Here is a 13501-nt window from a genome sequence, read left to right as displayed (position 1 = left end):
ACAAAGTCAGAGTTGTCTGTGGGAGAGGCAGGAAGGGGGTGGTTTTTCTCTAAATTTCCAGGTCTTAATTTTCCATTTCCACACATGAAGCTGTCTCCTGTGTTCTATTTATTCAGTTTGAAGTATTTCAACTTGGTCTTGATTTTATTGACTTGGGTATTTTTGTTGGCTCTACCATCCCTCATCAGCGGGGGCTGAGAATGGGTCCTTCACAGCCAAACCCATGTCCTATTACTGCCTGTGAATAAGAAGCAACAACAGTAGCTATGGGCAGCAGTGGTGTTCCAGCTTCTCCAGAGAAAATCTACCCAAAAGAGTACCCAACCCTCCAAGGCAATCTGTTATATTGGAAGGAAAAAAAAAACCTCCATTAGAACAAATGGAATACTCTGGGTTTACTTTGGAGGTTAATGGGGTAACTGGTTGTATCTTTTGCAGAGAGCTGTGAAGGAGGGGTTTTCAAATGTGAATTGGTTCATTTTAAGCCAACTGTGTAGTTCCACACACCAGCTGCAAGGACCTAGAACTGCAACCCTTGTTTAGCTCAGAACCAATTTCAAATGAGCAATCTGAGTAAGAGGCTCTCCAGTTTAAGAAGTAAACCAAATTAGAAAGCATGATTAATTGCTACAGCTTACTTAGCTTCAAATTTCTCTGCTTTGCATGCTTACCAGAGAAATCCCAGCTCTTACATTTTCTGCAAATAAAAACACTATTTCTGTTAATTGATTTTTATATTGTAAATTTATTACCTAGAGTTTCATGCTATGTGGCCATGTGGTTAAACAGTCTGCAGCCCACCCCTGGCTCAGAATGGAGGCTTGCATTAAAGCTCCACATGGAGAATTCTGCAAGTTCAAGACCCTCAACAGAGTCCAGCACAACAGAGGTTTCCCAAATTCACCAGACCTATCCTCAGGCAACGAGCAAAAGTGCACTGAGGGAAGAGCCCTGCTGGTCACAGAAACCATCCAGGACCCGGCTCAGGGGTTTGAGAGGAGCTTCAAGTCACAGGGTCTGTGCCAAGCCTGGAACTGTGCACAGAAAGAAGAGGGAGCTGGAAGCTGAGCAGCACAAGGCACCCAGCACTGCTTAAAGATGCCTTGAGCTAAAAGGAAAGGATGCAGAAAAAAAGGAAAGTAAAAATTAGTTGTACCTTTTAATATTAAAAAAATTACTTGGGGATTGATCCAAAATTCTAAGTGTCAGTAATTTCTGAGTGCACAATAGTACTGTTTGCTTTTATTAAAGTTTGTTCTCTTAAATTATGACCTCTGCCTGGATGTTGCTGTTTAAAAAAGAGCAGAACCATTTTTTCCCTATCTTTTTATTTTTTTCGAACTTTCCACAAAACCCTTCACCTCCAGCTAGAGAGGAGGCCTGGAAAATTTCAGCCTTCTAGGTGAAACTTTTGGATAGTTGCAAGAAAGTGAAAACAGGGAGATATAACATAATGGAAACACTTTGGCAGCCTTAGTTATAGCTGTCACCAACGTTCCAGCCTTAATGAAAACTTTCCTGAAGTGAGGCTGGAGTAGACTAATTAACCCAAAGAGGGCCTTTCCTGACCTCGCTGTGGTTTGCAGGCAGGCTGAGCCCCCCGAGACAGAGAGAGCTGCTCAAGCTGCCATGTTCCATATTGGAAGGGGCTTGCATCTGTAAATCAGAATGTTATTTCTGCCCAGGATTTATTTCCCTTCACCTTGGGGTGAGAGGCTGCTACAATGACTTGCCCAGGACAAGAGCTTTCTGCATTCCTGGTTTGCAAAAAAAATCCTGTCTGGTAATTCCTGAGCACCAGCAGTGCAGTTCTGGCCAGCTTCCCTGGACCTGCCATCCCACCACCTGCCAAGTTTCCATGGAAAGGACACTCAGCCTTGCCTGACAGGAGGCAGAGTTGTGTGCTAAACTGCTGGACTCCCAGCAGACTCAGACAAGCAGACCTTGGTTCCTGGCTTGCTTTCTCTCACAGGGCACCCCTGATCCTGCAAGGTCAAGAGCATGAGCCTCAGTGCAGTGCCTCAGCCAAGTGGGAAAGGGTGCACCAAGACTTTTCCCACCACAGCTCTGTCCACAGCAGTCCCAGACAAGGAAACACAGCTCCATTATGTCCAGCCAATCCAGTTCAGGAAGTAGTCACCCTTGGCCCTCAAAAGCTCTGCATTTTCTCTAGATGACCAGCTGGTGTTTCTGAGAAAGGCTTGTGGTGTGTTCTGCACTGTTGGCTGGTTTCAAAATGTAGAAGTAAAATGTGCTCTAGGTTACAGTTGTAGAATACCCTGATTTAGAAGGTTTGATGATCCATCAGGATCATCAAAGTCCAACTCATACTCCACTGGCAATCCACACAAGCTCTATGATCTTGACACTCCACAGCATTATCCCAGTGGCTTCCAGAGAGAGCAAAACCCAACCAGCGCTTTACTCATCATCACTTGTAACTCTGTTAGCTGAGAAACCCATTCGGATAAAACCAAGATATTGATTTAGTATTTGTCACTTAAAATAACTAATTTTGGCCCAGACTTTTACAGTGCTGTTCAACTTCAAGAATTCAAATAAAAGAGTTTTCCTCATTACTTTGCAAGGTCCAGCACCTGGGCTGGGAAAACTCCCAGTGTCAATACAGGCTGGGGGAGGAAAGGACTGAGAGCAGTCCTGTGGTGAAAGACTTGGGAGTTGGTGACTGAGAAGCTGTACATGAGCCAACAGTGTGCACTCACAGCCCAGAAACCCAACTGCGTTCTGAGCTGCATCAAAAGAGTTGTGACCAGAATGCTGAGGGAGAGGATTCTGCCCCTGTACCCTGTTCTTGTGAGACCCCACCTGGAGTGCTGCATCCAGGTCTCCAAAGGAACAACACAGAATTGTCAGAGCAAATTCAGAGGACGACCACAAAAATTATCAGAGTGCTGGAGCACCTTCCCTATGAAGACTGAGGAGGCTGAGATAGTTGGGGTTGCTCAGCCAGAGAAGAAAAGGCTCCAGGGAGACCTTAGAGCACATTCCTAAGGCTTATAAGAGGCTTATAAGATAAAGGGACAAACTTTGTTATCAGGTTTAGCGGGGCTTGTAGAAATAAGACAAGGAGTAATGTTTTTTAACTAAAAAGGGATAGATTTAGGTGAGATTTATGGAAAAAATGTTTCACAATGAGACTGGTGAAATACTGGAACAGGTTACCCAGAGAGGTAGTGAATGCCCCATCCCTGCAAACATACAAGGCTAGGTTGGGTGGGGACAGGTGGGTATTTTGTTTTTTATTGATATACACAGGTTTTTCTGGTGTCTATCGATCAGGAGTAAGTCAGACTTGTAGTGGCAGCTGCCAGTTTTGCTCTGCAAATGCAATTGGTCATTGATTTGGAAGAATATAGTAAAAAAACAACGATCGTTTGTGTGTTGTTCCTCTTGTCCCCTTAAAAGAGGGAAGTTTCTGGCCCCACAGCTTGAGGATTGCCAGAAAAACAGTTGATTTTGCATCCAACATAACTGAGGTATGGGAAAGAAAGGGTAAAGGATCCTCTAACAGCAAATCTACTATGGGTGGAGAAAGTTTCCATTGTGTCAGAAGCTGCTTGACACAAGGCTGCTGCCTCCCCTGCTTCCCTGCTCATTTCTGCCTCCCCTCCTTCTCCTCCTCCTCCAAATCCCTTCCTCCCCCAGGATGAACCAAACAGCGATTTTTGCAGAGCTAGTCCAAGTCAGGGCTAAAAGCTTCCAGGAGAGGTTTGGAACAAACAGCTGGGGCTGCTGGCAGAGGTTAGAGGAAAATGTAAAAAAATAAACGCAGTTATCATTGGTAAAGGGCAGACTGGCTACTGTTTAACAACCCTACCTGTGACCGGGATGATACTAATATTAAAGCCAGGGATATCAGGGATGCCAAGTGCTTGGAAAACATCACATTTAAGCACAAAGGCTCTTAGAGGAGCAGTTCACATCTTGCTGACATACAGCTATCAGGCCACTGAGAGTCTCTAAGATATATGAAGCAATTGAAAGGACACATACTGTAATTACAGGGATATACAGATATGTATGTTTCAACCTTAGCTTCAGAGCAATAAATCCTTGCGAGGTAGATAAATCTTTGGTTGGTAAGAGAGGACTCTTGCTGCTGGTTCCTGTAAAGTAAACGTGCTCTCACATTAATAAGCTTTTAAAGTGAATAGTTTCATTGATTTTGGTGGGGTTCCTTGCAGAAGTGAGGATTGTAATGTTTCTTCCAAAGAAATCTGACCGGGGCACATTTTTTGTAATGTATTTTAGGCACATTTGCAATAAAATGTAGTAACTTTTCCAAATGGAGGGGTCAGTGTGTTTCTTTTCCATTATTAAGCCAGTGACCTACAGACAGTATTTTTCTACATAGTAGTCCTTAATACATTTCCTGCCAGCAGGTAAGATGTGATGGCTTCCCCACCACACAAGGGAATAACTGTGCAAATATTATTCTATATTGCACTCTGCATTTACTGCACCAATGGGTGAAAAAAAGGGCACAAGGCTCACAAAATGCCAACAACTGAGTGTATGTATCTTCAGGGTTTTGTGTCATCGAAGACTTGACTTGGTCTGGTTTTCACATGTGCAAGTGGTTGCCTTAACCATGGCAGAATTGCCCAGAGGCTCCAAGTCCATTTCAGAGTGTAGCATCTCTCTGACTGGCACTCAATGGAAGCATCAGAAGAAAATCTTCAGATATACCCAGGTGTTTTGCCAGTTCCTGTCAACTAACAACTGGCTTGTGCTCTGGAAAATCTAACTCAGCCTTTCTGTAAATGTTATCCTTTTAAAAGTTCCTCTGCCTCCAAAGTACTGTGGCAGTGGTATCCTCGGATTAATGCACAGTGCTAAAAAATCCTCATTCTGACTTCTTTATTTCTTTCTATACTGTGAAAGGTAAATAGCACTATTTAACCTATCCGTCCTTTGCCATTATTCTGTGATTCTCTCCTTGCAAGGATAGATGTATCCATCTACGTGTCCTTTGCATGTAAATCTTTTCACACCTCCCACCACTTTTGCTACACATCCTCAGTACCCATTTATTTCCCCCACAAGTATGTCCAGGCAAGCAGGTCCAGCTCAACTACAGTGTGGACTATTTCATAGTATTCCTCTGCCAGTCTATATGTATCACAAGAATATATCATCTTATTCTGTGCCAACAAGGTCTTTGGATCGTTTTTTCCTATTTTCTAGATTGTTTTTTCTATTTTCAGTCTGTGACCCTAAGGGGCTCATTCACTGGCAGGGACTATTTAGACTACACAAATAATTAACCCTTAACTAGCTAAAACCTGTAAGTCTAGCCAAACCCTTGAGCAAGGCTTAAGTTAATCTCAGTGAGTTTTGGGAAACTCGGTGCCTTGCAGGATTGTCTCTTTTTTTTTTTTTTTCTCTGGAGTACTTTCCCAATTAAGCAGTAGTTCAGAAGAGGCTGTGGAATTTGGATCGTTATAGGTGACAGTCCTTGGGAGCTCTGAGGAAAGGGCCGGAGGGAATAGTCCCCTCTTTCACTTGAGCAATGAGGTGACTGCCCTGGAAATCACTTCTTTTAGTGCCTTATTAGTATTCTGACACACTGCTCATCCTATTAAAAATTACCTTGTCACCAGTGCCTTTGCTAACTGTCATAAGCAGGGATGGGGCATTAGCAGGCAATTCATTAGCTGTGGTCTGTTCCAACACTCTGAAGCTATCCACAGCTGCTGAGGAAGGATTTCTTCTATAGGGGATGGAGACCGCCCTAGAAATAGCCATAAAGATGCACATATGTAAGTAGGTAATGGTAACTTAGGGGTCACAGCATTATTTTCCCCAGTGTTGTGTGCTGAACAAGATCAGGTCTGTTTCCCCACTGAGTCAGAAAGAGTGGGGAAAGCCATAAAAATAAAGGGCAGGAAAGGGGCAGCAAAGTATTTCAAAGAAACTGCATCACTGCTCTTCACCCCAAATCTTTCTTGTACCTTTCCATAAAGGATTCCTGGGAAAAAAAAATGCAGAAAAGTATTCCATTTGGCCTGGAAATCCCAGTTCATTAATTAATTTTTCTTTTATTTTAAAGATAGCGATATTGGTACTTTGTTATTTAATTTTAATGATGGGGATTAACAGTTCAGCTAAAGATACAGAAAGTTTACAGAACATTTTACAGATAAAATCCCAAAAGAGTGTGTGGGAACTACTGTTTAAATTTCTACACCCCCTTTGTAATTTTAACAGAACTGTGGAAATAGTTGTTTTTCTCTGTTCACATTTACCATAATATCCCTTTGGACATGGAGAAATATTAATTTTTAGTTCCTTTTTATCTTTGAAGTTTCTTTCTATATCCAATTTAAATTCATTCTGATCTTGAAGTGAAATTTCTTCTATTAGTTTCTCTCTTTAAGGTTGTGGTGCCTTGTACACCCCACCTGACTCAGGGCATACTACAAGAAGGCTTATTTATATATATCTTTGTTTTGTTTTGTTTTTGTTTCTATGGAATATAACCTGCAGGAAATCTGCATATGCCTTTTTATTTGAGAAGAAGAAATTTCTTCAGTGAGGCATTCTCTGCGCTTAAATACATTAGAGAACAGAGTATAAAAGCAGTTACATGGAAGCACAATCCAGAGTTATCCTCTGCCAAAAACACCATCTCAGCTCTCTAGCTGTAACAGACCATACATGGGGGAAGCAGCCTTCACCCCCTGCTCCACAAGCATAACTCAAAAGGAGAGATCATCCTGACATCATGTGGGATTAACAGAGCTAATCCAAGAAATCGTCATGTGTAAAGGATTCTTTGGACCAGATACATTCACAGAATGGGATCATTTCCTTTTAAATGTGCTCTGCTTTCCCTTCCAGGGTTTGCATTTCCAGGTGCAGACAAAGCACTTTCTGAGACATCGTGTAACCGCTCACAGTCCTGCAAAGGGAGAGCTGTAAGTTTATGCACAGTAGAGGCCAATGTCAATCTGCAATGAACTCTAGAGTTCATAATGAAGAACAGGTGAGAAATCCGTTTCCTGCTCTTTACCTGGGGGACAAGGAACACTGTTTGGGGACCTGGCTCCTCAGCAGACATCGTAAATAACTGCATGTAAACCAGATTTAAAAAAAAAAAAAAAAAAAAAAAAAAAAAAAAAAAAAAGCAGCTTCTCTGTTTCCATGAGTAAAGCACATACTTTAGGGGTAAGTTAACCACTCTGTTTTATCCCATCTCCTACCAGTAAAAGAAGATATATTAAGTATGGTGCATCCTGGTCTCCAACAGAGACACTCAATTTTTAAAAAGAACCGTTGGCTCATGTTGGCAAAATCCACCAGCTCACTGACTCCAGGTTTATTGGAGGTGCCAGATCCTGTGTGATGGCTTCCCAGCAGGGAACCAACGCCTGGGGAAGAGAAGCCTGCAGGAGTGCCTACAGGAATGAGAGGGATCCCATGGCAGAGACCTTGGCAACGTCATTCCTTTGGAGACCAAGTGTGCCACTAGAGCAGCCCGCCAAGAAGAGATGCACCTGCCCGCGGCGGGTGTAAAACCCCGCAGCCCCACAGACCTCGGAGTGGTGATGGTTCAGGGCCAGCGGACTGCGCTGCCACCTCAAAAGAGGGTGGTGCTGTCCCAGAGATCTGCCGCGGCACTTCTGCCCCTGAACCACACACCCTCTGACAACATTTGGGTCTCTAATTCCTGCTGAAGCGCTTAGCTTCCTTGATATCTTTCAGAGATCCCGAAGCCTTTGACACAAATAGGTTCTTCCGCAGCTTTGATGATCTACCCTAAACACCGAGATTTTCAAACCCGCAGGACGAGCCCCGGCCCATCACCCAGGGCCGACCGCTGACGGCTACAAGCCACCCTGAGAGCAGGGACTGCAGGAGGCGCCTCTGGCCATCCATCACTCCGTGAGGAGAAGCGGCGGAGGGGGCGATGGGCTCCGACCCCTCCCGGCTCCCGGCTGCGCAGCCAGCGGCGGGCCCCTGCCCGGAGCGCGGCTGACACCTGGTGGCTGCCAGCCCGCACGTCGGCCCCGGGCGGCGGCAGCGGCAGGCGGCCGCGGGGCCCTGGGCAGCGGGGCGGCGGGGCGGCGGCGGGACGGGCGCGGGGGGATCCCGGTGCGGCGCCGCGCCCGGGGCCGCTCCCGCCGGGAGCCCGCAGTGCCCCGGGGCGGCCGGCAGGGGGCGCCGGAGGGCGGCGGGCGGGGTGAGCCGCGCTCGCTGGGACACCCGCGCTCGTTCATCCCTTTATTCCGCAGGGAGCATCCCTGCCGCCCGCCCCTCAGCCCCCCACCCAGCTCCGTGCGGCCTCAAATCGTTCGGCGCCAGGACTGGGACGTGGGGAAAGGCCCTTTGCGGCAGCACGACACGGGCTCGGGGTCCCTCTGCCTGGCAGTGGGTTCTCAACGCTGTTCCTGTTCCCCTCCCTTCGCTTTGAATCACACCTTCCCGATGCTCCAGCGGCAGCCTGCACCGCATGGAGCCTCGGAGATTTCAGGGGCTAATATTAACCACAAAGATCATTTGTGTCTGTCTTGTCAGAAAGCACAAGAATGTGGCTTGGCTTTTTCATTGGAGAAATAGCACGTGTATTGCACAAAAGAGGCTAGTTGAACACGGGCTGTGCCATCCTCCATCTCTTTGGGGCCCAGCTGAGAGCTGCTGATCTTTCTTTTCCTCAGCAGTCACCAGCAGAGTCTGTAACTAAAAAAGAAGAAGTCCCCGACATACATTTTTTTCTCAGAGGTGTCACGGTTGTTGTGTCCCCGCTTTGCATTTGGCGTACAGGAGCAGTGCGGCTTGTGGTAATGAGGCTGGCTGGCCATCCCCAGCCCAGCTGGGGTGAACGGCAGAGCCTGGCAGAGCTGGCTGGCACATTCTGGGGACATCATGAACTCAGGTGATTGCCAGACTCTGAGGTGAAGTTACAGAGGAGCCTCATCTGACTTCACTCATGTGGCATTCCATTAAAGGACTTTGTGCCGAGCAGAATGATGGAGCATAGGCCAGCACGTTGGCTCTGCAGGCTAATCAGTCTCTCAGACCTTCTGCTCCTCTGGAAGCCCCAGCCCGGCTGGGCAGGACAGGGCTTTGTGTTGCTTGTGTCGAGTGGCCAGGTTCCACATCTGTGCTGCCGGTATTTCACTGGTCTGCGGGGCTCTCATTTGGCCTATAAACCACAAACATCTGCTGGGGTTATGGTCGGCTTGTTGGCTGATTTCAGCAGGGGTGGTGACCTGCTGTACTAGTCAATCAGTTCTGGAAGAGCAAACTGGATGCAATGCAGAGGAGTTTGAGAGAGCAGGAAAAGCACTCAGCCAGTCAAAAAAAAAAAAAAAAAAAAAAAAAAAAAAAAAAGGCTGTGAAAATTGTAAAATGCTGCAGCTTAATAGCCTGGGCAAAGCACATACTGACGCCCAGGTGTCCTTAGTCTTTTCCACACACTCTCTCCCTCAACAGCTAGATAGTAGTTTTTAATGCATGTTGACAATAGAGCATGCTAGTTTATCAACCCAATAACATAAGCAAAAGTCTAGAGTCACTTAAGAGGAAGGAAATCATGAGAAGAAAATGTACCTCACACCCACACTGATAAAGTATTCTGAATTTGATTTTAGTAAGGGAATAGCTTATTTTAAAGTGATATAACAGTGATAAATTCACCATAATAGGTCAGATTGCAATGACATCTTCAGATGTTAATGCAGATGTCATATATGTCTCAGAGAAATGCCATCATAGTTTGGCAGTCAGAGGAATGACGTACAAGAGACTAACTCTGCTCTCCATCACAGCAGTGCTGCCTGGAAGAATTTCACTGACCCTTCCCTCTACGTTATTTGAATTGACGCAGATGGACACTAAGACAGGAATGGACTGTCAAAGCTCTCAGTGTTCAGCCTCATTTCTTTAAAAGAGATGTCCCTGCTGCCAGTCCGATTCACCTCTCTCCTGTGCCAGGGTAGATCCAGACTGATTTTGGAGGATTTGCACTGGCAGACCACAGAGATGTTCTTTCTTAAGTGAAACCTATAAAGTTCTTCCCATGTAAATTCAGTTTAGATGCAGGAGTTTGGGTGAAAGGCTGTTGAAGCTACTTATCCCACCAGTTATCCTATAGTCTCACTGAGAATTTATTTCCAGGTCAAGCAGGGCAGTACATGCTGAGAAGGCAAGGATGGAGCACAACTCTGTGTAAATAATACATTAGGCCTGCACTGGAACAATTTCTGGCAAAACAGACTCTTTTTCAGGAACTTGGTCCAATTGGGACTTCCAGCAAATGAAAGTGTTTTATGATGCAACCTTGTAAACTACTTAGGGATTTTGAAAATAAACAAATAAAAGCAAAGATACTGTTCCTGTTCCTCAATGTCTGATAATTTCCCAGGAGCATGGATGGCTGAAAAAAGATCTCTTTTCTCATGGTTACATACCCTGCTGTTTCTGGGATGTCACTCACTGGACTGCATTATCAAAAACCTTTAATTAATCTCCTCTTGGGTTTGCATTCCTGAAGAAAGCCACAGCAGCCCAGATTGCAACTCATAGCAGCCTAACTGCTTCTTGAGGCCATGCTTACCCCGCCGGGTGACCTTCTTACATCTCCCCAAAATGCATAGGAGTTCTTGACCCCCTTAGGAGAGCCCTTAAAAAGCACGGCCAGAGTATCTGCCAGCATGTAACCCTGTCAGAAGATGGGCTGGACAGGAACAATGTGAGGAGACTTCTGTAAAAAGCAGTCTACAAACCTGCGAGCTTAACGGACAGTGAAATACATGATAGTTCCTTTTAAATCAACTGTTGTAAGTAATAGAGTGGGGAATAAAAATTTCCATTAGATTCTATATGGTGAGAAGATTATCTCTTCCTTTTGAAATCTCCTGGATTTTCCTGTGAGAGCAAATGTGTCTGACTGATAGTGTGTGGCTATCAGACACAAGGAAAATTATCTAATTTATAGCCTGTACTGAGAAAGCTACCAGCAGCAGAATAAAATAGTTCTCCATATGGCACAATAAAGGTTCCAAAAACTATAGTTAAAGAAAACAACAATGCTCGTAGAGAAATTCTCCTTCCATGTATCAAGGAAGGGGTTAAAGCAACAAGGCTGGTAAAGACTCACAAGAAGGAACGATGTCTTTGGTTGTCTTAGATGAATTTATAGCTTTTAGGTACAGGATTACACGTATTAGATGCATCTTTGTGCTAACGGGGCTCATGTTTTGAAGTACAAGAAAACTCTACAGTTACATTCTGTGGAGGCTTCCACAGTTTGCCAAATGGAAAAACATTTGGAGGTTTGGAAAAATCTTGCACATAAATTACTAAAGGCACGAAGCGCCTGAAAGATGGATGAAATCAGAAGCCAAGGAAAAGCAATGTGTGTGCCAAGGAACAAAAAAAAACATGTAATGATTTCTTTTAATGACTCTCCTGCAAAATGGAGAGCAAGCTTCCAGGGCATGTCATATTCTCATAAAAGCAGCTTGCCTGGGTGATGAGAAATACCCTGTAAGTGGTCAGACTGAGACCAAATTTTTCATCCTTTCTGCACGTAGCTCTCCATTGATTATGTTAAGTGCTACCCACTGGTTAAAAACACAGCAAGCTCATTGTCCCTGCCTGTGGCAAAGGGCAGCTACACACTTGCTAATTTCCTGATTTATGACACCCTATAGAAGGAATTGAAAATGGGCACAAGGCGAGGGGACACACACACACGATTAGAACAGAGGGAGATCAGGAAGTTTGTGATAAAGAAAATGCAGGCTCTCGTCTGACATGTAATCTCTCTTTTGGCTTGAAGTAAACCTGCTCCTTCAAGGCTATGCCATCAACAGGGCCTGGCTCAAGTTTCACCACTAAATCTGAGTCAACAATCTCTAATCTGGACACTGGGCTCAGGATTCAGGCTCAGGTTGCAGTTGGAAGCAGACAACAGGGACACAGGGAGGTGGGGGTCAGGGGGAATGGGGAGAGGAGGAAAAAGACAATCTTTGTTTCTCACTTGACTGTCCACATAAGGCTGAATCGAGGTAATTTTTTTTTTTTTTTGTCATCCCTGAGATAAAACTTTGCACCTCTCCGGCCTTGAAGTTGCCTTCCTGACACTTATATTAAGTACAGAAGATATATGTCTGAGAATGGGGGACATAAGTTTGCAGAGCAGCTCAGATTTGGAGTTCTTTTCATCTTTCTGACATGTGATACCGTGACATAAGCTGCCTGCAGTGGGGTTGCTATGCAGATATACAGTTTCTGAAAAGTTACACCAGGAAAACTAAAACCTACCGATGGATTTAGCATTTCACAAAGAAGCGGGATAAAATGTGTGGCAGTTAGACTCAAAAGCTAGAAAAGGTGAATTAAACTTTCATGAAAACAATCTCCCTAAAAAACCAAAAAGGATCAATAAGTATAAAAGTATCTTGTTGCATTCCTAGCCTTTGGGCTGCTGACTTAATCCCGCTACTGTATATAATAAAGGACACCCTGTGTGTTTAATGGCAGGGACAGAAAGAAGTGGGAAATACTTGGGTACTGTTCCTTCTAATTTCACCCTCTTTCCCCCTCTTTGTAGCTGCTTTGCCATAATTTTATTTTGAAAAATAAAGACTAGAATAAAAAATATGTTGTCTGAGGCTTCCAGCCAAAAATGTGCCAGCACTTTCCCTTCCCACCGCCCCCCCAGTCCTCCTCAAACTCCTTAGGCCAAAAGCCTTAACAAAAGCTGTTTTCTGTTTGGAAGATCTCCGGGTCCTGCGCTCTCTTTCCTAACCCCTAACACAGGAAATGATTTTATAATTCACGTTATTAAGGAATTCGACTCATGCTCCCCCCTCTTCCCACCTCATTCCCTGGATGTCGACTGACAATAAGCCTGTGGGCTGGCACCCATCCTCTCTGACCCGTCTTAGTCAGCTCCTCTACCTGACCCTGCCCATAAATCATGTTGCTGGACCTCTAGTGAGGGTGTGCAGGCAACGGGGAGCTTTCCCCACCATCCAGCGGTGGTTCAGCGCTCGGGCGCCTGCTCAGCCGTGTGTTTTGGGATACCTGGGGGTTACACAGCGGGCTGCCCCCGAGTCCTCTGTCTCCTCTGTGTGTGTGTCCCAAACATTGTGTTTCACATAACGCCTGTCATGCCAAAGACCATACTAGTGACCAGGACGCAGTAAGTCAGTTTTCTTTGGCAAGAACTAGAAACCACATCCCTGTCCCAAGGCATTCAGGAGAGGGCAGGCAATGTGAAGGCTCGGCATCACCCAGCACGTGTGGGGCAGACGTGTGGGGGCAGCCCTGCCAGCCTGGCACACTGCCCTGCTCCGAAGCTGCCTGGGTGATGCTGCCAGTGCTGCTGCCCCAGGGAGCTCTTTGGCTGCGTGCCCTCCCTGTCCCGCTGTGCTGAGGGCACAGCAGGGAAGTGTGGAGGACATGGCTGCAGCATGCCAAAGTGAACTCCTGGAGCTGCCTTAGGGGAGGCTTCCTTAGCTTCAGA

This window comes from Sylvia atricapilla, chromosome 3 (assembly GCF_009819655.1).
Source record: "Sylvia atricapilla isolate bSylAtr1 chromosome 3, bSylAtr1.pri, whole genome shotgun sequence".
Lineage (NCBI taxonomy): Eukaryota > Metazoa > Chordata > Aves > Passeriformes > Sylviidae > Sylvia > Sylvia atricapilla.
Note: the sequence above shows the minus strand (reverse complement) of the source record.